General features: G+C 37.6%; 1 long non-coding RNA gene across 1 annotated transcript in view; it reads left to right on the top strand.

The window, feature by feature from the left end:
* LOC128112183 (uncharacterized) overlaps window positions 1-21654 on the top strand; it is an 82608-nt gene that overhangs the window by 50282 nt on the left and 10672 nt on the right. The window lies entirely within an intron of this gene.

Below are 21654 nucleotides of genomic sequence, written 5' to 3'. Positions count from 1 at the left end.
TTGTTAATTATATGTATTATATATGTATATGTATATATAAATACAATTTGGTGAGTCCATTTAGTATTGCTCATACATGCATGTGTTAAGGGGTGACCACTTGGGGTTGGGTAATCTACCAGGGTGCCTATCTCTAGAGAAGACTGATTCTCTATCTTTTAGTAGCTATTAGTTACATATTGTTTTTCATCTTAAAGTGATGGTCTAAATCTCTTGTGAGATTTTCCCCTCCCTCTATGGCATGCCAACTAATTGTGTAGGTCTTGGTTAGGCAACCGTATTATAAAGATTTCGTGGATACAGATCTCTGTCATATATAGAAGACATTACCTCATAGTACACATGCTGGCCTTCTGGCTTTTAGAATCTTTCCATCCCTTCTTCTGAATGTTTCCTAAAACTTATGTGTGAAGGTTGTGTTTTAGATGTATCAGTTGGAGATGGGCATCCCACAGTCAGTTCTCTATACTTTGATCAGTTGTAGACTTCTATCATAGTAGTGGTCTACTGAAGAATGAAACTTCTTTGATGAGGATAGAGAGCCACACGTATTTGTAGAAATAATGATATTTGGCATGTAATTGGAAATTATATTGGTTTAGGAAATTGGCAGCAGAAAGTTTTCTTCTTGGGTCCATACTTATTGAAAGCTGCTGGTAGCAAAAAGCCATGGGAGTATACAGCAGGTGACAACTAGTGTTCAAAAGGTCATCCTATCAGAACCAAGGGTTCTGGTAGAGGACTAAGCCATCATGCAAGGCATGTTGGAGTTATTGCCTTTTGAATGAATTGGCTGTTTCTTGTAAACTTCTTGTGCAATAACAGCTATCTCTCCCAATTACCATGCATCTTCTTGTAATGTATATATGAATCTTGTGATTACATCTCAATGTTATGGGCACATATCCGTGGGTGGTCAGGAGGATGACTTTTCATTTAGCTGTATAATTTTGATATATAGAAAGTATACTAGGATATGCTTCATAGCCAGATCCGTTGTCCCATGAGACTGTAGACACTCAAAGCCTGCTTTGTTCCTTCTGCTCAGACTAACACAGAAAATAATAATCTCTCCTCAGTCTAACACAAACTGCACACATTAGCTCACGTTTACCTCAGAGCAAGTTCAAGCTAGACTAAAGGCCTTTGTAAATAGACCATAAGTTTAAAACTTTACAGTTATGCACAAAGTCAGAGTTGCGGATATCTTACCAAGGCTGCTAACACAAAATACCCTAAGAAAAGCCTGCCAATTCTTCGCTTGCCAAGTCTGCTGATAAAAGCTACATCTCAGAGTTTGTTGCACTGGGCACTGAGCCCCTTCCTTCTGGTCCTGAGACCTTGGAACCTTGTGTCACTATGGTAATGGCTCTGTTCCTTATCGTATGTTCTAGGAATATGCTATGACCTTGAGGGTTTTGAAACTTTTCTCAGGATTGCGAGGAGTCTCCTGTTAGAAATGTAAGGATAGTCAGGCATGAGAGGAGCTAAGAATGAGAGCTGAAAAGAAGCTGTAGATTTAGAGAAGCGATAGAATAAAGAGACAACAGCAAAGAGATCAGAAAGCTTACTTAGAACAATAAAGTGATAGACTGAAAGAGCATAGTGTGTGTAGATTTATTGATATACCCTCAGATAAGTAGATTTACTCATTGATAAGTAGATTTTCCAGCTGGTTATATAGATTCTTCGGGGGACTCTGGGAGAAGGTTATTTGGGGCTGGACCTCAATAGCTTTCATTACATAATTTCACCAGCCACAGGTAGTTGACTAAGTTTATACTTCTAGGCATAAAATCCCTCTTATGAAGCAGCCTTAAGTCCAATTAGGTGGCTGGCTGTTAGTTACTCCTTAGATACGTACCATTATTGCACCTTTAAGGATATTTTTGCCCTGTTGGTCATTTTTGGGGTTCATGGGCTTTACACCTGGGTAGGACTTTGAATTGCTTTTTTCCTTTGGTAGCTTGACTAGCACCTTCAGATGTTTAGTTACCAGTTGTAACCAAGTCAATAATTTGTTTTTAATATCTTCTTTACTTCCTTTTGTACTTAACTTACCATTTTTATGCTCCTTAATTCCTGGGAACAGAACATTTAAGCGTTATTCTGAAACTGTGTTTTGAGAACTTAGGATTAATATATTATCACAGAATTTAATATTATAACACATAACTTTGAGTCATTGTTTTCTCTGCACTTGAAGGAAAGTTGAAAGTATTTTTCTTATCCCATTTCTTTGCCTCAGCTTGATAATTCTTTTTATTGTCATAAATTTACCCATTAGTTTTCCATATTAATTAATATATGTTGCCTCTTTCTTTAGAAATTTAAAGTTTAGGAAACATCTACTAGCTATACCTCATGTGGAATACAAACATAATTCTCTAAAATACCCTTTTCTCTGTTTTCCTTATTTCTACCTTTAGATGCCAGATTTTGAAAAATTCTAATCTCTATGCATCATATAATTTTATTCTTGCTTATGTATTACTTTTTTTAAAAATACAATATATAAGAGAATTCCCTGACTCTGTCTTTTAAACTTCTATTTAAACCTTTCGTTCTGTGATATTTTTTATTCAGTAATTTAACTTTTAATATGAAAATTACATTTAAACAGGAAAATGAAACAATTTTATTTATAGTTACTTTGTGATCATCTCTGATCATAGTACTAATTAATCTCCATTCCTGGAGTGTTAAGTGCACAAAACTGATAGATATAACAACTAAAATCAGTGACAGAGTCAGATTGTATTTTAGAGAAGGCACAAATGGCCTTTTAATTCTCCTACTCCACATAACTTTTGCAGTATAATATCTGTGATACTTGGGACAAAAACTATTTTTCATTATTCATCTGAAGCTCAAATCTAGCTAGATGTTCTGTTTTTCTTCTGGAAACTTTACTCACACAATAGTTTAGACTTAAAAGTATGTAGTTGATGACTTAACACTAATGGAATTTCTAATTTTCAAAACATATTTATTTTTATTTTTATATCTCCAGCAGTCCCTTAATTAAGTCAATGTTTTCTTGATGTATTTCACATAATCATTGGTTGCAACTGAATTGATAATCTCTTTTTTATTCAATGATTTTTATTTATTCTTGAACATTTTATACATGAATACAATGACATGATGTATCTATTCTGTTTCCCCCTATAACTCTCCTCATATCCCATTCAATATGTCCCCTACTCAATTTCATGTATTCTTTTCCTTTTTTTTAAATAACTTGCTACGTCTGGTTCATGCTTCCCATGGGTGCAGATGATTTGACCCTGTGCTGGTTTTGTGTAGGAACAACAGCTGATCTGAGTTCATGAGTATGATAGCATGTTCAGAAAACATCATTTTGTATCACTTCTCTCATCCTTTAGCTCTTACATTCTTTCTACCTCCCTTTCTCTTGATGTAGGGGTTAAGGGGCTCCTTCTGCACTCAAGGTCAAATGCCATGTTGGGGAAGTCATAGGTCCTAGAGCAGAACTTGCTGTTGTTATTTTACAAATGGTCATGTTTTCAAATTATATATATATATATATATATATATATATATATATATATATATACACACACACACACATACATATATCCATAAACTGGGGCTGTTCTCAACGTTGATCATGGAGGTCTCTTTTTGTGCTGGACAGCATCCATCAGTATAGAGGAGCATAACTGGTTGAAGTTTTACTGTGTTTTCAATTTAGAATCGGTTCAATTTGTTTCTGTCTCATCCCTTTCTATGTGTCACACATCTTTAAATCTTACAGGATTGGTTGTTTTTTAACTACAAGAACCATGCTGCACTGCTTCGTTTGGCCACTGTGCAGATGTTTTTCCAAAATACTTTCTGATTGAGTGGGGAATAAACCTTAGTTAACATGGTCAGATCATTTGCAAAGCTCTTAGAGTCAGAAAATTTCATGTTTCAAGAGGAAGGACATACACATAGCTTTAGACTTACTGATTTTGAGTCAACAATGTATCTCGTTGTCAATTTAACTAACTAGAAGTTCATCTGGAATTTGTGTTGTTGGAGCTATATATAGATAGATGTATATTAAAGGTACTTCCTACAGTTTGTAGATAATATTTCTATTAATACTTGTCCTATTGCTGTGACAAAGTATCTGACAGAAGCAACTTAGGGAAAACAGGGTTTATTTTGGCCTGTGATTAGAGGTTACCCTCACCAATGGATTCACCATTGAGAGAAATTCACGGCTACAGCAAGGTGAGGCAGCTGGTCATATTGGGTCACTATCCAGGAAAGAGAGCATACATTCTCTTTGGACTCATTCTGGGAACCCAGCCCATGAAATAAAGCCACCATAGTTAAGATGAGTCTTCACACCTCAACATACTCTAGAAAATTCCTCACATGCATACCCAGAAGTTTGTCTCCTAGGTGAGTCTACATACAGTCAAACTGATAGTCAATATTAACCACCACAACATTCTATTTTAGTTTTGAATGTTAGTGTTCACATGATCAAAAATAGATATACCAGTAAGAAGAGTCAGGAAACAGATGTGCCTTTGTGTTTGTAGATGAGTTATTAAATCATCATTAGGGAATAGGTCAGAGTCATACGGCTGAACCATCACACATGTTTCTGCAATCGTTTTGTTTGGATACATTCTATAATGAATAAATTGATGCCCTTGTTGGACAAAGCACTATTTTCAGAACAGCTTAAAAAATCAAAATAAAACCACTAGCTTTAATGTCTTTTTTTCTTGTCCAAAAATTGTACTTTTTGACTGGGATATTTTTGTGCTTATATAAACATAATGGTGACAAAGATACCAAGCTATACATCAGATTTTATGCATGTTTTATGGCATGGAAGGATGGCTAACCTCCTAGAGGAGTGTTGTTTCTTACTCCCCCTTATAAATACTCCTGGAAAGTAAAGTGAAATACTGCATTCAATTTGTAGGTAAGACTTTCAGGGGACAATAGTGCTTCTCTTATATAACTAAAGCCAGCCAATGATGTAGAAGCCCCTACTGAGTAGTGGTGTCACAGTTTGAAAAACATCTGGGCTCTTAAGTCGCAGCCTGAAAAACCTGCAGTCACTAGGAATACAAGCCTCTGAGAAATAAATTTACACTGTATTAAGTTCCTAAAATTTGGAGTTTATTTATGATTTCAGTCTCATTTATCCTAAATATCATAATTGTTCTATTAATTGCATTTGTGTTTTACTAGTGGCATCCTGCCTTATAAAAGTAATTGCAAGTTAGAATGTTATCATTATGATCAGGGCAATTTTATAACATGGAAGATTAATTACAATGGTGCTAAGTCACTTTCAAAAGGTAGCATACTATTTATAGAATAAAAGAACCAAGAATTTCAGTTATTTGTGCTAGCAGTTTAGCCTGTTTTATTGATTTTTGAGGAATATAAATTTCTTCTACTAAAAAACTATTTGAAAAGTAGAAAAAATAGGTTGTAGCAAATTTAGCTTTGACACATGTGATGTGTTTTTCCTCATCATTAAATAACATGGAACTAATTTTGAAGATGATCAAGTTTCTTGTTTTTCTTTGGTTTATTTTTTTCTGAATGTTGGTGAGGATTTTGAAATGCTAACTGATGTTACAGACTGCAAAGTAAATTTAAAAGCATGAGGTTGAAAAGGGGAACATTGTATAATTTTGTGATATATAATAGACTATAAAGGGAGAAAAATTGCCTCATGTTCCAGTAACAATGGGCTTTGTATAAATTTATGTCTGTATATTTGTGTTTGTGCCTGTGTGCATGTATATACATGTGGTTTCTCGAGAATGGAAATCATTCTGTGGAGGCCATAGTAGTAAGGAAACAACAACAAAATATCCTGCTTAGATTAGGTTCTAAATTCCTGAGTTCATATATCTTTTAATTTCTTGTTTTTCCCTTTGGTATAACCAGATATCAAGATAAGCTCACTTCCTGTGAAATGACATATTCCAAAACAATGATTCCTCTGTGTATAATTCACCATACTGAAAAAATTAGGGTAGAAATGATGGTGACACCTATTTGGAAGAAGTAGTTAATTGGGAGCTTTGTTTTGACTCAGCTCCTTCCTACCCCTTTCTGCTTCCCCTCTATCATAAAGTAAGTTGTTTCTTTCCACCAGCTCATCCATGATATATACCCTCTCTTCAAGCCCACAGCAATGGAGCCAGCTTCTATGAGCTGAGAGTTCTGAGAACCCAAACCCCAATAACCTTTCTCCATTTAAATGATCTTTCTTAGATAACTATCACAGTGATGCAAAGGATATACATATTTACATACTGAAGTTTGGTAGTATACATCATCATCCCAGTGCTCTGGGGGGAGACAGAAACATGATTTTGAGGTTGGCCTAGCCTTCATATAGAAGCCCTATTTTACGTTTACCAACCCACCAGCCAACTGACCAGTCAGCCAACCAACTGACCAACCAACAAACCAAACTACCAATCTACCAACCAACAACCCATTCAACTAACCAACCAACCAACCAACCAGCAAACCAGCAAACTAACCCACCCACCCACCCACCCAACAAACCAACAAATCAACCAACCCACCATTCTACCAAGCAACAACCCAATGAACCAGCCGCATCATCAATCTACCAAACAACAAACCAACAAAACAACCAAACCAACAATCTACCAACCAACAACCCAGCCAGTAAACCAACCCACAAAACCAATCAACTAACCAACCAGCCAACCACCAATCTACCAACCAACAATCCAACACACCACATCTATTTTCCCAAGAATTATGATTGCATTCTTTTATTCTATTGTCAACCAAAATCCTGACACTGATGGAGAACACCACAGAGATCCTACAGACAACTGAGAATTTTGTATTATATTCTTATGGGAAACTTCTATGTAGAAATATGTAAGAGAGTATTTTATTCACTTATTTGTGAATGATAACTATTTACAGAATGAAAGTTAAAGTATTTTATAAAAGTTATTTTTGATATACACAGCAACAAGAACTATTAGCCCTTGGTCCACTTCCATATGTATGGCTTATATATTTGTTTTTCTTTTGAGACAGGAATTTTTGATATAGCCTTGTCAGACCTGGAACTCACCATGTAGCCCATGCCTGTCCTCAACTTGTGATCTCTTTAAATCTTTCTCCTAGTACTGAAATAGTGATTTTTGAACACAGGAATAACAATGGGGATAAGGAAAAGTTGCATTCCTTAAATTACAAAACCAAGTTTTAAATGAAAATGTGGTGAATCCAAATTTCAGTGTGATTAATTTGTAGTATGTGATTCATCTCAATGAAATTTTAACTACTGAATTCTAAACTGGTCAGTTAAGAATTTTGAAAACAAGTCTGAGAATTAAATGAAATAAAATACAGCTATGTGATATTACTCATGTTCTGACTGAATTTTATTTTTCCATAATAGAGATAACACCTGTCTGTGTTGTTCATGCTCAACTGTATCCCATAATTGAGGGGGCAATTTCTGGTTAATTTTAAAAATGTGTGTTACTAATTCCATAATGTTTTACTTCTGCATTATTTCTATTTCATCAGGCAAATTCTGTGAGTACTGTCTATCACTATCAGATCAGGCCTTTGTGATGACTAATCTCTTCCCACAATTGGATGTAAGTTAGTTCTGCTGTACTTTTTATAGCTTTCATCTTTGTTGTCTCAGAACTCCTCTAAATTAGCTTATGTATGTAGATGCTTTGCGAGGGGGGCGGCGCGAAGAAAATGTCCACAGATCTCCTTAGTTTAAAACCTGACAATATTTTTAGTGTTAAGATATCAACAAAACAGACATTTTTCAATATGAGTATAAGCCAGTGATCAATTTGTTATCTTTATATTGTTCAAGATTTATCTCAAAGGTCTATGACGAATAATTGCTTTCTCAAGGTGTTGAGCTAAACATTCTGAAAGCAAATGAGTCAATGTTTAATAGAACTTCAAATGCAGAACCTGTCTTGTAATCAGTCTTTAAATAGGTTAAAAATCTCCCACTAATTGTTCTATTAAGCCTTTACCCCGTTCCTGGAATTATTTAGCAGGGTGCTGTTACGTCTCTCTCAGTGTATGCTCATTATGTCAGCATGACTGATGGCAAGCGAGTCGCTCTGGCGCAGGCAGTGTTTGCTGTTTCCCCTGCAGTCTCTGGCAGCTTGTTATCATGAACTGCATTTGTTAGCTTCAAAATGCACGAGTGCCAAAAAGTATGACTGGTATTGTTTCTCTCCCTATATTTTTCATATAAAAACGAAACAGAGCAATGTGTGGAATTATTAATAGCAATATTCCTTAAAAAATTTAGGAAGACGAGATTAAAGAGAACCAATAGAGGGAGAGTGGAGCTGTAAAACTATATTTTAATTAGAACACTGGGATTTAAGGGGATAATAATGGAAATATTTGATATGGAGAACAAATACAGCAACATGACCTCCTAAAAACTAATGCAGCATGAGTTGCTACATTTAAGTACGTTATCTTTGGTACATTTAAGTAAGTTACCTTTTGGAATTTGTTTTTTTCATGACAGGGTCTCACTATGTAGCCCTGACTGTTCTGAAACTTACTATGTAGGCCAGGCTGGCCTTGAACTCACTGAGATCTGCTTGCTTCTGCCTCCCAAGTGCTCAGATTAAAGTCATGTGTTACTATTCCTGGCCTGGAAATGTTTTACTTTTACATTTTCGTCAGCACCAGAAGGAGCAGAAAAGTGAAATGTATTTTACTAAACAATCAGAATTCTAGGCCATGCCTTATCTTCCATAATAATAATATGCAATACACATGCAGAAAGTGGCTTTAGTATGACCACAATATTCTTTCTTTAAAAGATATATTTTATTTGTGTGTGTGTGTGTATGTGCGTGTATGCATGCATATGTACATGTGTACACATGTGTGTAGATGCCTATGGAAGTGAGAGGATGACATCAGAACCCTTCAATCTGTGAGCCACTGATATGGACACAAAGAACTGAAATCTGGACCTTTGGAAGAGCAGCAAGCACTCTTAGCCACTAAACTGTGTTCTTCAGTCAAACTACAATATTCTCACAGTTTTGTATAATTTGAATCCGTGTTCAAGGTACATAAGAACAGAACTGGTGCTAGATATTTGCTATACTCCAAACATGTCTTCTGCCTTCTTTATCTAATGAGGGGTAAGTCCATAAAATTATACTATTTGTTTGTTATTGTTTGCGTAGTTGTAATTACCTAGTCGTAGTAATTCAGAATGGAAACAGCTTTAGAAAAAAATTGAACTACAGAACTTGTTTTGTTGGTTTGCTAGTCCCATGGGATTCGGGGGCGGAGTTTGTTGATTTGTAACACCAATAGCATTGAATAATGTTTTGTAACAATTTCCTTGGAGATTGAAACATTCCATCCTGCCGGGAAGTTCCTTCAGCCAGAAGGTAAACAACTCAAAAGTCCCTGAAACTGAGCAGTTTTATTAGGTTCCCTCCCTCCTGGAGAAAGCTATAGACATCTGAGAGTCTTTGTCAGAAAAGCCAAGCTACAAAGAAGACTCTGAGAGCAGACCAGCTGCCTGGAAAAAGCAGAACAAGTCGAGGTGTTTGGATGAGGTTTAGACCAACTGAATCACTTAGAAAGGACACCCTGCTGTTGTGATCTCTACAGACTGTGCAATGTGCTCTAGATACTCAGCTTTTATGAGATGTCACAAATGCTTGATGGGCTTTGGTATTTCAGCTATCTTTGAGTAATTTCTGTTCCTGCAAGTAACCCCTCACCCATATTCCTGTAAGTAACCCAAATAAGACTCATTGGTTCACCAAATCGGACTTTTGTGGTATCTGTACTTTTGTTTATTGTGGGATCTCTATCTTGTGTGTTGTATCTCTCCAGGACAAGTCTTATCATACAATATGTAGTTCATCAGTGTCACATGATTTCTTTCACAGCCCAGCACATCTATTCTTGGTGAAGGCTGTAGCTCAGTTGTAATTCTTGCATGGTTGATGTTACATTGTCCATGTTATAATAGTGGGGTTATATGTTATAAAAAAAGTGGGGTCCTCTTTGATCAATTATTTCTTAAAATATGAAAAAAATTCTTGGTTGAGTTCCTGTAAAGTTTTAGTCTAAGAACTATTTGTGTTCTTTAATACCATTTGGGATACCTTCTGCCAGATGCTCATAGGCAAAGCAATCTCCTATCCTTTTCCTAATTGGTAGGAAGAACCTTGTTATCGAACATATACAAAACACCCTATTCGTTTGTTACAAAGTTGTCTTGTATTCTTTATATTTACTCATTTTAAAATGCATGTTTTAGTTTTCTAACACCTTAAGCTTTAGATTTATTATTCTCTTGATGCAACTCTCATATTTTCAGTAATTTTTCAATGTCCATAGTAAGTATGACAAACACATGTGAGGCATATCACTTTATTTTTGCGTTAAAATCTGGTTTCTTATAAAAGTTTAATGTGGTCCCAGAATCCTTGTCAATGTAATTTATCAAAGGTGATATTTAAGATGAAATCAAAGGGCAACATAGTTTGTCAACTGAGATCAACACAACTTACAATCACCTTCCATAATTAAATATGGTGCTAATTATAGATTTTTTCATAGATAAGCTTTATCGGACTATAGAAGTTACCTTTCATCTTTAGTCTGGAAAAGGCAAATTTTTTTGAAAGGGAATCAGAGTTTGTAATCCATTGTGATGGTTATATGACTTTTAAAATAATTTTTAATTTATTCTTTGAAAATTTCTTACACATAATCAAAGTATTTTGATCCTATCAGCACACCATTATCTCCTTCCAATACCAATAACTTTATTATTATTTTCAAGTATTTATTTTATTTTTATTTTATGGGTGTGGATGTGTTGCCTGCATGTATATCTGTGCACCATATGTGGGCAGTGCCCTAAGAGGCCAGAAGCGGATGTCAGATTCCCCTAGATCTGTGAGTTACAGATGATTGTGCATTACCATGCAGTGCTGAGGTTCAAACCCAGGTCCTCTGTAAGTGCAGACAATGCTCTTAACCACTAACCCATCTCACCAGACCTTTGTTTTTAAATCTGCTAATATGGTGAATTATGTTCATTGAATTTTTGGGAAAAATGCAACTTGATCATGATGTTCTTTCATTGTGCTATATTGTAGGATTATAGCAATAAAGTTTTGTTTAGTATGCTTCCATTCATGTTTATGATTGATATTATTTTGTAAGAGAAATCCTAGACTTATAAGGATGGTATCTCATCCTTTTTAGTTTTATGGAAACAGTAATGCTGAGTTGGGAAGTTTTCTCCATAAGTGCTAAATTAGAATTCACCAGCAACATCTGGATCTAGATTTTTCTTTTAGTGAAGATTGTTAACTAACCTTTCAATTTATTTAATATGTATGGTTCCAGGTTATTTCTTCATTTGTCTGCTTTCATGTAAGTTATTGAATTTACTAGCATTAAGTTCTTAATGAAATCCCTACACTAATTTTTAACATGTGTGGAATATACCATGCTGTCACGTCTCTCATGTTTTATTTTGCCACACTAAAGACCAATTCAAAAACCCAATAGGCAAGTTGCTTAGGATAGTCTTTCCTTTATTGCCCTGCAGACTACTCTCCTTCAGATTCTTTTCACATGTGGCCAGGGAATTACAGCTGTTTCTTCATACAGCTTGTAAAATGTTGGCTGTGTTTGTTTTCTTTTTCCCTAAGGAACAACTCTTCCAAAACTGCCTACACAAAGTCTTACTCTGTTTTTCTTGATCTGTGGTTCATTTTTGACCATGCATCAATTTACTAAAGATACATGGTTTACTTTCTCACATCATCATATTTCAGTGGTCTGCTTTTGATGTTCTGCAAAATTATAATGTCTTAATGATTTTATCAGGACATGTGAAATTAATCTCTATTATTTGCATCATTTATGGCCATGCTACTTTGAACATGCTCAATCTTATCTATTGTTTGCTTTCATCTTTTAAAGATTTGGGCAGTATATCTTTTAATTCAAATATATATTTCAACTTCTACTTAAATTGTACTGGTATTCTGAATGGAACTTCATGAAATTTAACTTGTGGTCAATTAACTTCCTTATAATTTCTGTTACAAACATTCATGTTTCTTATTAGTTATGCTACATTTAATATACCTTTCATTATTATAAACATTTTATAACAAGCTTATGTATCCTTTTATGATTCCTTGCAAATATTTTTATTATATGAGAATTTTTTGTTTTTATTTATTGTTTGTTTGTTTTTACATTCCAATCAAAGTTTCCCCTTCCTCCATTCCCTCCCCTCTTCCCAGTTCCTCCCAACCATCTCCTGCAGTCACATCCTCTCCACTGTTTCTTTTCAGATACAGGCAGGCCTCACATGGATATTGGGCAGCCATGGCATATCAAGTTGCAGTGAGACTAGGTCCCTCCTCTTCTATGAAGGATGGATGAGGAAATCTGGTCAGAGCAATGGATCTCAAAAGCCAGCAACACAATCAGAGACAGCCCCTGCTCTCACTGTTAGGAGTCTCACAGGAAGACCAAGTTACACAATTGTAGCATATATGCAGAAGGTCTGGGTCAGTCCCATGCAGGCTTTCTGGTTGTCAGTTCAGTCTCTGTGAGTCCCTATGAGTGCAGGTTAGTTCGTTCTATGGGTTTTCTTGTGGTGCCCTTGAGACTACTGGGTCCTACAATCCTTCCTCCCCCTCTTCAGCAGGATTCCCTGAACTCCACCTAATGTTCGGCTGTGTGTCTCTGTATCTGTATGCATCTGTTTCCATCAGTTGCTGGGTGAAGTCTCTCTGATGACAGTTGGGCTAGGCATCAATCTATAAGTGTAGCAGAATATCATTAGGAATCCTATGTGTCTGGTGTATCCCACTCTGGGTCCTGGCCCTCAGGGGTGAGCTCCCTTTCAGGGTATGGGTCTCCCCCTGGGCTAGTCCGTAGTTGGTCACTCTCACAATTTCTACAGCATCTTTACCCCAGTGCATCCTATAGGCAGGACAAATTGTAGGCCAAAGGGTTTGTGGCTAGGTTGGTGTCCCAGTCCCTCCACTGGAAGTCTTGCCCGGTCACAGGAGATGGCCAGTTCAGGCTCTATATCCTGTGTTCCTAGGAGTCTTAGCTAGAATGACCCTCATAGAGTCCTGGGAGTTTCTATTGCTCTGGGTTTCTAGCTCATCTCAGAGATGCCCCTAGATTCCACTTGTTTCTCTCAGTTCTCTCTCCCTTCATCCTCCCCCCACCTCATCCCTCCTGTTCTCATCCCCATTCTTCTTTCCAGGCCCCTCCCTCTTCCACTGGCAGTGCCCATTCTATTTTTCCTTCACCATGTGATTCATGTATCTCTACCTTGAGCCCTCCTTGTTACTTAGCTTCTCTGGGTCTGTGGGTTGTGGCATGGATCTCCTTTACTTTACAGCTAATATTCACTTGTATGTCATGTTTGTCTTTCTGAGTCTGGATTACCACACTAAGGATGATTTTTTTCTGTTTTCCAGCAAATTTCCTGATGCCGTTGTTTTTAACAGCTGAGTAATCCTCCATCATGTAAATTGACCACATTTTCTTTATCCATTCTTTGGTTGAGGGACATCAAGGTTGTTTGCAGTTTCTGGCTATTATGAATAAAGCTCTATGAACATAGTTGAGCAAGTGTCCTTGTGGTGTGGCAGTGTCCTTTGGGTATATGCTCAGGAGTAGTAGAGCTGGGTCTTTAGGTAGATTGATTCCCAACTTTTGGAGAAACTTCTATGTTAAATTCCAAAATGGCTGTAGAAGTTTGCACTCCTACCAGTAGTGGAGAAGTGTTCCCCTTGCTCCACATCATCTCCAACATGAGCTGTCACTTGTGTTTTTGATCTTAGCCATTCTGACAGGTGTAAGATGGAATCTCAGTGTCATTTTGATTTTCTTTTTATTTTTTTATTAAGAATTTTTTTTTCATTTTACACACCAACCACAGATCCCCTTCTCCTTCCTCCTCCCTCTCCCCCCAAGCCTTTCCCCCATCCCACCCCCCATCCCCTCCTCTGAAAAGGAAAGCCTCCCATGGGGAGTCACAAGAGCCTAGTACACTCAGTTGAGGAAAGTCCAAGCTCCTCCTCCTGTATCAAGGCTGTGCAAGGTGTCCCATCATAGGTAATGGGCTCCAAAAAGCCAGTTTGTGCACCAGGGATAGATCCTATTCCCACTGCCAGGGCCCCTTAAACAGACCAAGCTACACAATTGTCTTGCTTATGCAGAGGGCCTAGACTACTACCAGCTTAGACTACTAGCAATAGTGGAGAGAGGGTGCCTGAGCTGGCCTACCCTAGTAATCAGATTGGTGAATACCCTGTCATCATAGAGCCTTCATCCAGTAACTGATGGAAACAGTTGCAGAGATCCACAGCCAAGCACCAGGCTGAGCTCCAGAAGTCCAGTTGAAGAGAGGGAAGAGGGATTATATAAGCAAGGGGTATCAACATCATGATGGGGAAACTTACAGATACAACCAAACCAAGCTAGTGGGAACTCATGAACTTTAGACCAACAGCTGTGGAGCCTGCATGGGACTGGACTAAGCCCTCTGTATAAGTCATTTTCCTGGTAGCTAAGGATGTTGAACATTTCTTTAAGTATCTCCTAGCCATTTGAGAATCATCTGTTGAGAATTCTCTGTTTAGCTTTGTACTCCATTCTTTAATTGGCTTATTTGGGTTTTTGGTGTCTAGTTTCTTGAGTTCTTTACATATTTTAGATATTAGTGGGTTTGGTGAATATCTTTTCCCATTCTGTGGGCTGCCAAATACATTTATTTATTGCACAGTGTGCTATGATACTATAACATTTTCTTAATTCTTTGAGAATTTTATGCAGTGTATTTTGATCATATTCACCCTTCCTTTGTGCTAACTCCTCCTTATGCTTCTCAACTTTGTGTCTTCTTTTCTAATAAAGACCTACCAAGTTTAATTTGTGCTGCCTGTATATCCATTGCTTTTACTTTTCCTCCAGAACTTAATAATAGAACCCCATTTTTTCAACCACACATTTGAGTCATAGGACATGGAGAAATTAAGTGGATACTGACCAGGAAGCTGCTTCTATGCTGACTATCTCTCAGAGTACTGGTAGGTATTATGTAGGCTGCTGAGAGGAAAAAAATGTTAACAGTCATACAAGCTGTCAGTTACAGTAAAGACAGCATGGAAAGATGTGCCCCTGGATGCAATAGTGGCACATACATATTACAGGAGGTAGCAAGCCACTTTCTGGTTAGATTTAAAACCTGTTCTACAGAAGAAAACACAGACTTAATTCTGCAAATCTAGACAAGGACCAATGCTTGTGGAGCTCATGGACCCCGTAAGTGAACCAACTACTATTATTACTGAAAAGCAAACACAGTGTCAAACTGGCCTCCAAATTTATATCTCTATACCCATATACTGCTGCGCTCAGACCTCATGAGAGAAGTTTTTTTTAGGAAAAAAATTATGTTACACATGGCTGCTAGATTTTGTCAAAGGCATTTTCTGCCAATTGAAGTCATCATGTGATTTCTGCCCTTGAGTCCATTATGTGATGAATTATGTTTATTGTTTTACATATGTTGGATCATTCCTGTATCCCTGGAATAAAGCAAAATTGATCATACTCCATGATCTTTTGGGTGTGTTTCTAAATACAATTTGCAAGAATTTTACATTTTTTTTCATCAGGGAGATTGGCTAGAATTCATTATTTTTGGTTGGATATTTATCTGGTTTTAGTATTAATAACACTGGCTTCATAAAATGAGTTTGGAAATCTTTCTTCATGTTCATTTTCTGGAATAATTTCCATAGGGTCTGTTTTAGTTCTTCTTTGAAGGTCTGGTGAAATTCTGTGCTGGATTTGCCTGGTGCTAAGCTTTTCTTGGAAGATCCTAAATTACTGCTTCTGCTTCATTCACTGTTATAGACATTTTCAAATTATTTACTTCATCTTAGATTAGATTTAGAAATAGTATGTGTCTGACGGTTGAAGAGGTTTGTTTGGATATTGACTGTAGCATGAATCTTAAAGAGTCTTATTAATAAAACAAACCTGGAGCCAGTTATTGGGGTGAACGCTGGAAGATCAAAGAAGCAGAACAAGCCACAGCCACCTCACCTTGCCAGTTCCTCAGCTGATCCTGTTCCTCAGACTGGAAGCCTCTGTGTCCTTATCCAAATGGATCTCAGCTGAACTGCTTCTCAAAAGCCTGAAAGCTTAACCAGCCAAAAGCTTCTAGTTTCTGGTCTTGAAGCCTTATATACCTTTCTGCTTTCTGCCATCACTTCCTGGGATTAAAGGCTCACTTCCTGGGATTAAAGGCGTGAGTCACCATGCCTGGCCATTTCCAGTGTGGCTTTAAACTCAGAGATCCAGAGGGATTTCTGCCTCTGGAATGCTAGGATTAAAGGTGTGTATGCCACCATTTTCTGGCCTCTGTATCTAGTGGCTGTTCTGTTCTCTGACCCCAGATAAGTTTATTAGGGTGCACAATATTTTGGGGAACACAATACCACCACAATTGACTAAGTCAGTTCTAGGACTGGAGAATTAGATGATGGAATGACAAAATATTTGCATTCTCTTTTGTTTCTCATGCTGTAAGCAGCCACTCCTTCTAATATGGCTTCAAGTCTGTCATTTTACCAAGAATTCTATAAAAGGTGCTGTATTTATATGAAGCAGCTAGTAAATACACTAACCTTCCTTGAGTTTTAGTATCTTTTCTGCTCACAGAGTTGGATTTTCTACACAGAAGATATTTTTTAAAAAAAGACATATTTAAAAATTTTAATTATGTGTCTTTGTTTGTGTCTATGTGTGTATGTAAACCTGAGTGCAAGTACCTGCAGAGGCCAGAAGAGGATATAGGATCCCCTGGAGCTAGAATTACAGGCAGTTGTAACCTGTTCATTGTGGATGTGTGTTGGGAAGGAACTCATGTCCTCTGAAAGAGTAGTACACACTCAACTACTGAGCCAACTTTCCAGGCCCCAGCACAGATAATCTTATCCTCTATGAATAATAATGGTTTTTCAATTTCAATATTTACAGCATCCATTCATCTCCCTTCTTTTCTAGGATTTACTTGGTCTTGGGTCTGCCACTGGCTAGTGTTATCAGTGAGGTTTTAATCCGGAGAAAGAAAATACAGAGTTTTTAAATTTGAAAATAATCTTGGGAATAGTATAAGAACATTTTAACCATAGAATGAAGTAATAGGAAAATGTCTAGTACCTATAAAGACAAGTTAAAATGGAGAAATTGCAGGTATAGAAAACCACTACTACCTAAAAAAGAGAAATAATACCCCAAAGAGCAATATATGGAATATTCTTCCTATTGACTTAATGCTTAATTTTATTGGAGGATGGAGGTGCAGCTGTAGCTCACAGGCTGTCACAGATATTTATTAAAGCTTTCAGAGCACCCAGGGAAGTTCCAGGTGAGTGTGGGAGTAGAGGAAGTCCTTCCTGAGTGAGTGAAGTCCTGAGGAATGTGTATTTTGTCACAGCACAGCCATATTGAAGGCTCCCAAGGCCTTAGTCCCATGGGACAGCTGGCAAAGTTTTTACCCATATGGGCCAGGCTGAGAAGAGGCGGCTACGATCACTTCTAGAGTATGACTTGGAAAACTTACGGATGATTGATCAGTGCGTGCAAAGATTAGTAACTTCTTCCTCCCTTTGGATATTTATATCCCCAGATGGCTCTTGCCTGCGGAGATCACATCCAGCCTAGCCAACCCCTCCCTCTGTACCATACCCAACAAACATGCTGAGGCTCCAGGTTGCAGTGGCAGCCATTAGAGAACCTCACCTGATCTCGGCTTCACTGTAGGTGTGTCTGTCCTTTCTTCATTCCCTCTCTGCCCAGGGTTCTGAGACCCAGGCTGCTCAGGACAGGGTATATGAGTTCCACTGTAAGTAATCTTTTGAATGGTACATTGTTGGCAGTATCGCATGAGAATCCTTTCTTTGAGGTGCTGGGGGGAAACTGTCCAGAATTCCTGCTACACCTCAAAATCACTGTAAAGCCAATCCAGGGAGCACCTTTTGGAGGGGTTCATGCCAGTGATTTGATCGAGTCCCCTACCGGGGGGGAAGGCAGGGGGGAAACTGACAGCAGATTTCTCCAGGTAGATGCCATGCACTTCTGTCTGTAAAGTGTTGCCAGAGCCAGGTGCTGCAGAAACTGAAGGCTGCAGAATCTTGGAACTATAGGATATCTGTGGCATATACTTCAGGGACCTGTCTAAAGAGCACACTGGAAGAAGGAAGAGAAACACATTTTCCTTCGGTGTGATTCCAGAATCTCCTACTGACAAAATTTAGGACTACGCCAGATGCACAGGAGAAGAAATGAAACAGCATTATGGTCTGATCTGTGTCCCACCCAAGTTCTATCATGAAGTCTTAGCCTCTGGAGCATAGCCCTCTGTTTGGAGACAGGGACTTTCAAGAGTTAATTAAGGCAAATCACAGCGTGATGGTGGCTCTTAATCCAGAGTGTCTGGTGTCTTAAGAAGAGCTTAAAGCACAAATGTGCACTGAGAAAAGACCATGAGAAAACACAGCGAGAAGAGAGCCATCTGAACGTCAGAGAAGGAGGACTCAGAGCAAATCCATCCTGGCAAATGTCTCGATCTTAGACTTCCAGTTTCAAGAATCTTGAGAAAGTCAATTTCCTTCCTTTCTACAACCCAGCCTTTAGTATATGAATGCCTTGTGTCTGTTTCCATAATGAAGTATAAATTTGAAGTTGAGTGGTTACGAATTGATAATTCTCTTCCCTGTCAAGTTTGAGAAAAATTTGAAAATGCTCTAAACCTGATATTTATACTTTAAAATGAGATCTTTATCAGAACTGAAAGCCTTAAGAAACAAATTCTAAGTCTCTGATTTTTTCCTTGGTCCCTGGCATATGAGATGGGGACTTCTTTATTAATGGAAGTAGTTTCAAGTAGAGTCCAACATTTGGAATGAGAAAAAGTTGCTTATTATTTTAGCACTTTGAAGTTATATGACTTGGCCCAGTTATTTAATTCTTCAGACTATGGCTTGTTTTAAGTGGAAATGGAAGGTTCTATACTGATCTCATTGTTGCAATACAAGGATGAAATGTAAATGAGGAAATATGCATAAAACAATTGGTTTGTACCATACATAATTGTTGCTTGAAATATATGAAAATGTATATTTGTTAGGCTGGACTAATAGAAGTTCAGTGGGAGAATTTCAGACCTAACTACTAGTTGCCTGAAGGGCATGCATATGTGGCATATGCTGGGAGGTACTGTATTCAGAAAGAATCAGATCATACCTGGAACTTTCCAAATCACAAAAATGCCTCTGTTGACTCTCAGTGAAGTAGTGGGGGAATGACCACACAGAAGCGTGTTACCTTTTCAAGTGTTAAAGAGGAATACTCAAGAAAGGGGGGAGGGGAGGTTGTTGCTAAAACACATGCAGAAATGATTCAAAGAGTTCACTCTGATAGAATTGAAAGTTGGAGAAAATACAATTACATAAAAATCCTTGAGAAAGAAAATAGCATCAAAGAACAGAAGATCCATCAGGCCTCAACTTGTTTTCAGAAAGGGCTCAGTTAAGTCATGAAGTTGAAATCTGGCAGGTATAAAATACAATTTCACTTTCATGATTTTTATCAGCATTATATGCAACTTTTCTTCAGGGGCAGTTTTAATGCTGGATTCCCCCAACCCCCAATGTTTGCAATTTTGGAAAGCTTTTTCTTTGATAAAGTGGCATGAGATAATAAGCTTACTTTAACTCTTAATGACTAAAAGACAAGGTCAAGCAAGGTCTTTCATGTCTCCAACGCAGTGACTCTTTGATGCTGAACTTGCTGTGGGGTGAAATCAATATAGGAATTTGTCAAGACTAGAGCAAGGAGAGAAAACAGACAGTTCTGCACTAGGATTCCTAATGTAAATGAACAATTGTTTTAAGTTAAAAATGTTTGCTTTTACAGCACTGTCAGTCACAGACACACATGACTCCTTGGTAGACACTTAACCAACAAAGCAATTCTGTTTATGTTGGGGAGGGAAAAAAAGTAAAGTGAAAACACCATTCTGTTGGGTCTGCTCCTCTCATTCCTTATATGGGAGCCTCATTTGTAGGTAGAAGGAAAAATCAATAATCCTCTTAATTTGTGCTGGATTCCAAGTAGAAAATGTTTTAACCCACTGTACTGTGTTGACTTAGAGACACAGTGGGTAAAATATTATTCAGTGACTCTTGGCCAAGAATTTCAACCATCTCAATATCTTTTAATTGTATTGCTGATTCTGTCTTGATTGAGGACGAAAAACAAATACTGTCACTGCTTTCTGAACATATAACTCTTTGACATTCAGTCCTTGTTCTCATTAACTTTCTGAAAGTGAGTGTTGTTTACATATAAGCGCTTGAAAATTGAAATAGTTTAAGAGACAGGTGTAGGAATGCAAGAAAGAAAATCTGTATACTTTAGTTGAATCATCTTCAAATAACACCTATCACGCAACATCTGTATAAGGATAACTACACATTAATTGGGGCTGCTGAGAAGACATGAGCAAGAAATTTGTTTTCAAGAGGTTCTGGTTGACTAGGTAGACTGGGTTAAGGAAACAAGTATGCCCAATTTGAAATTACATAGAAGTTTTATAGTAGAAGAAAATAATGGCTCAGATTTTTTTTCTAAGATTCAAAAAGATACTGTACTAGATACATGTTAAGTGAAAGGCAACAAAAACCTCCATGGACTTTGAGGAATGGCTGCAAATTTGAAATTAGCTGGCTTTAATGGTGCTTGCTTATATTCTCAGCTACTGAAGAGGTTGAGCAGAGGATCATGAAACTCAGAGTTAGAAGACAGTCCAGACTACATAGAAAGCCCACATCCCATTGAAAAGTAATGCAGCGAAGTGACTTGAAGTGATATCACTTGGCAGAGGCAAGTAATGAAGGTGAATGGAAACCTGCCTGTCCCAGGCTGGGATAATAGATGGTAGAATCAGGTGAATGTTGATGGTAGCTAGAGTCCTGGTGGTGATGAGCTTTAACAGTAGTCCTTCTTGAGAAAGTTAGCAATGTAACTAAGGCACAAGACCAGAGGGAAGATTGCTATGAAAATAGAGAGCCATCTCTGAGATCAATAGGCTGAGGAAGAAAACAAATGAAGCAAAAGCATAAGATGTTGTGTGTATTCATTCCGCCAATAGCTTTGGAGTACCAGCCTTAGGGCGTGGCCTCTTGGTGGGTTATGTGACTGCTTAAAATCGAGTGGTTGCTCTCTCTTAGGGTGATCGAAGACCAGTTGGCTGGATCCATTCGCTCCAGGACAGAACAGAGGTCAACAACTGCTGTTCACTTGGTTTTGTATCCGTGAGTGTGGCTCAACTCCAATAAGACTTATTTTGAATATCAAATGCTTTGGATAGAAGCACATTGCATGTTGATCAATTAAAGATTCAGTAGACACCTAGAACAACTTCTGAATTTACACCCCCAAGCTTAGGCTCAAATTCCATTTGTGTGATGAAATGTAAAGGCTTACTAAGAATTACTGAATGAGTAAATA

The sequence above is a fragment of the Peromyscus californicus genome, unplaced genomic scaffold (assembly GCF_007827085.1).
Source record: "Peromyscus californicus insignis strain IS unplaced genomic scaffold, ASM782708v3 Scaffold_16__1_contigs__length_79575227, whole genome shotgun sequence".
Taxonomy (NCBI): domain Eukaryota; kingdom Metazoa; phylum Chordata; class Mammalia; order Rodentia; family Cricetidae; genus Peromyscus; species Peromyscus californicus.
The sequence above is the reverse complement of the archived record's forward strand: the minus strand, read 5'-3'. Positions and strand labels throughout refer to the sequence as shown.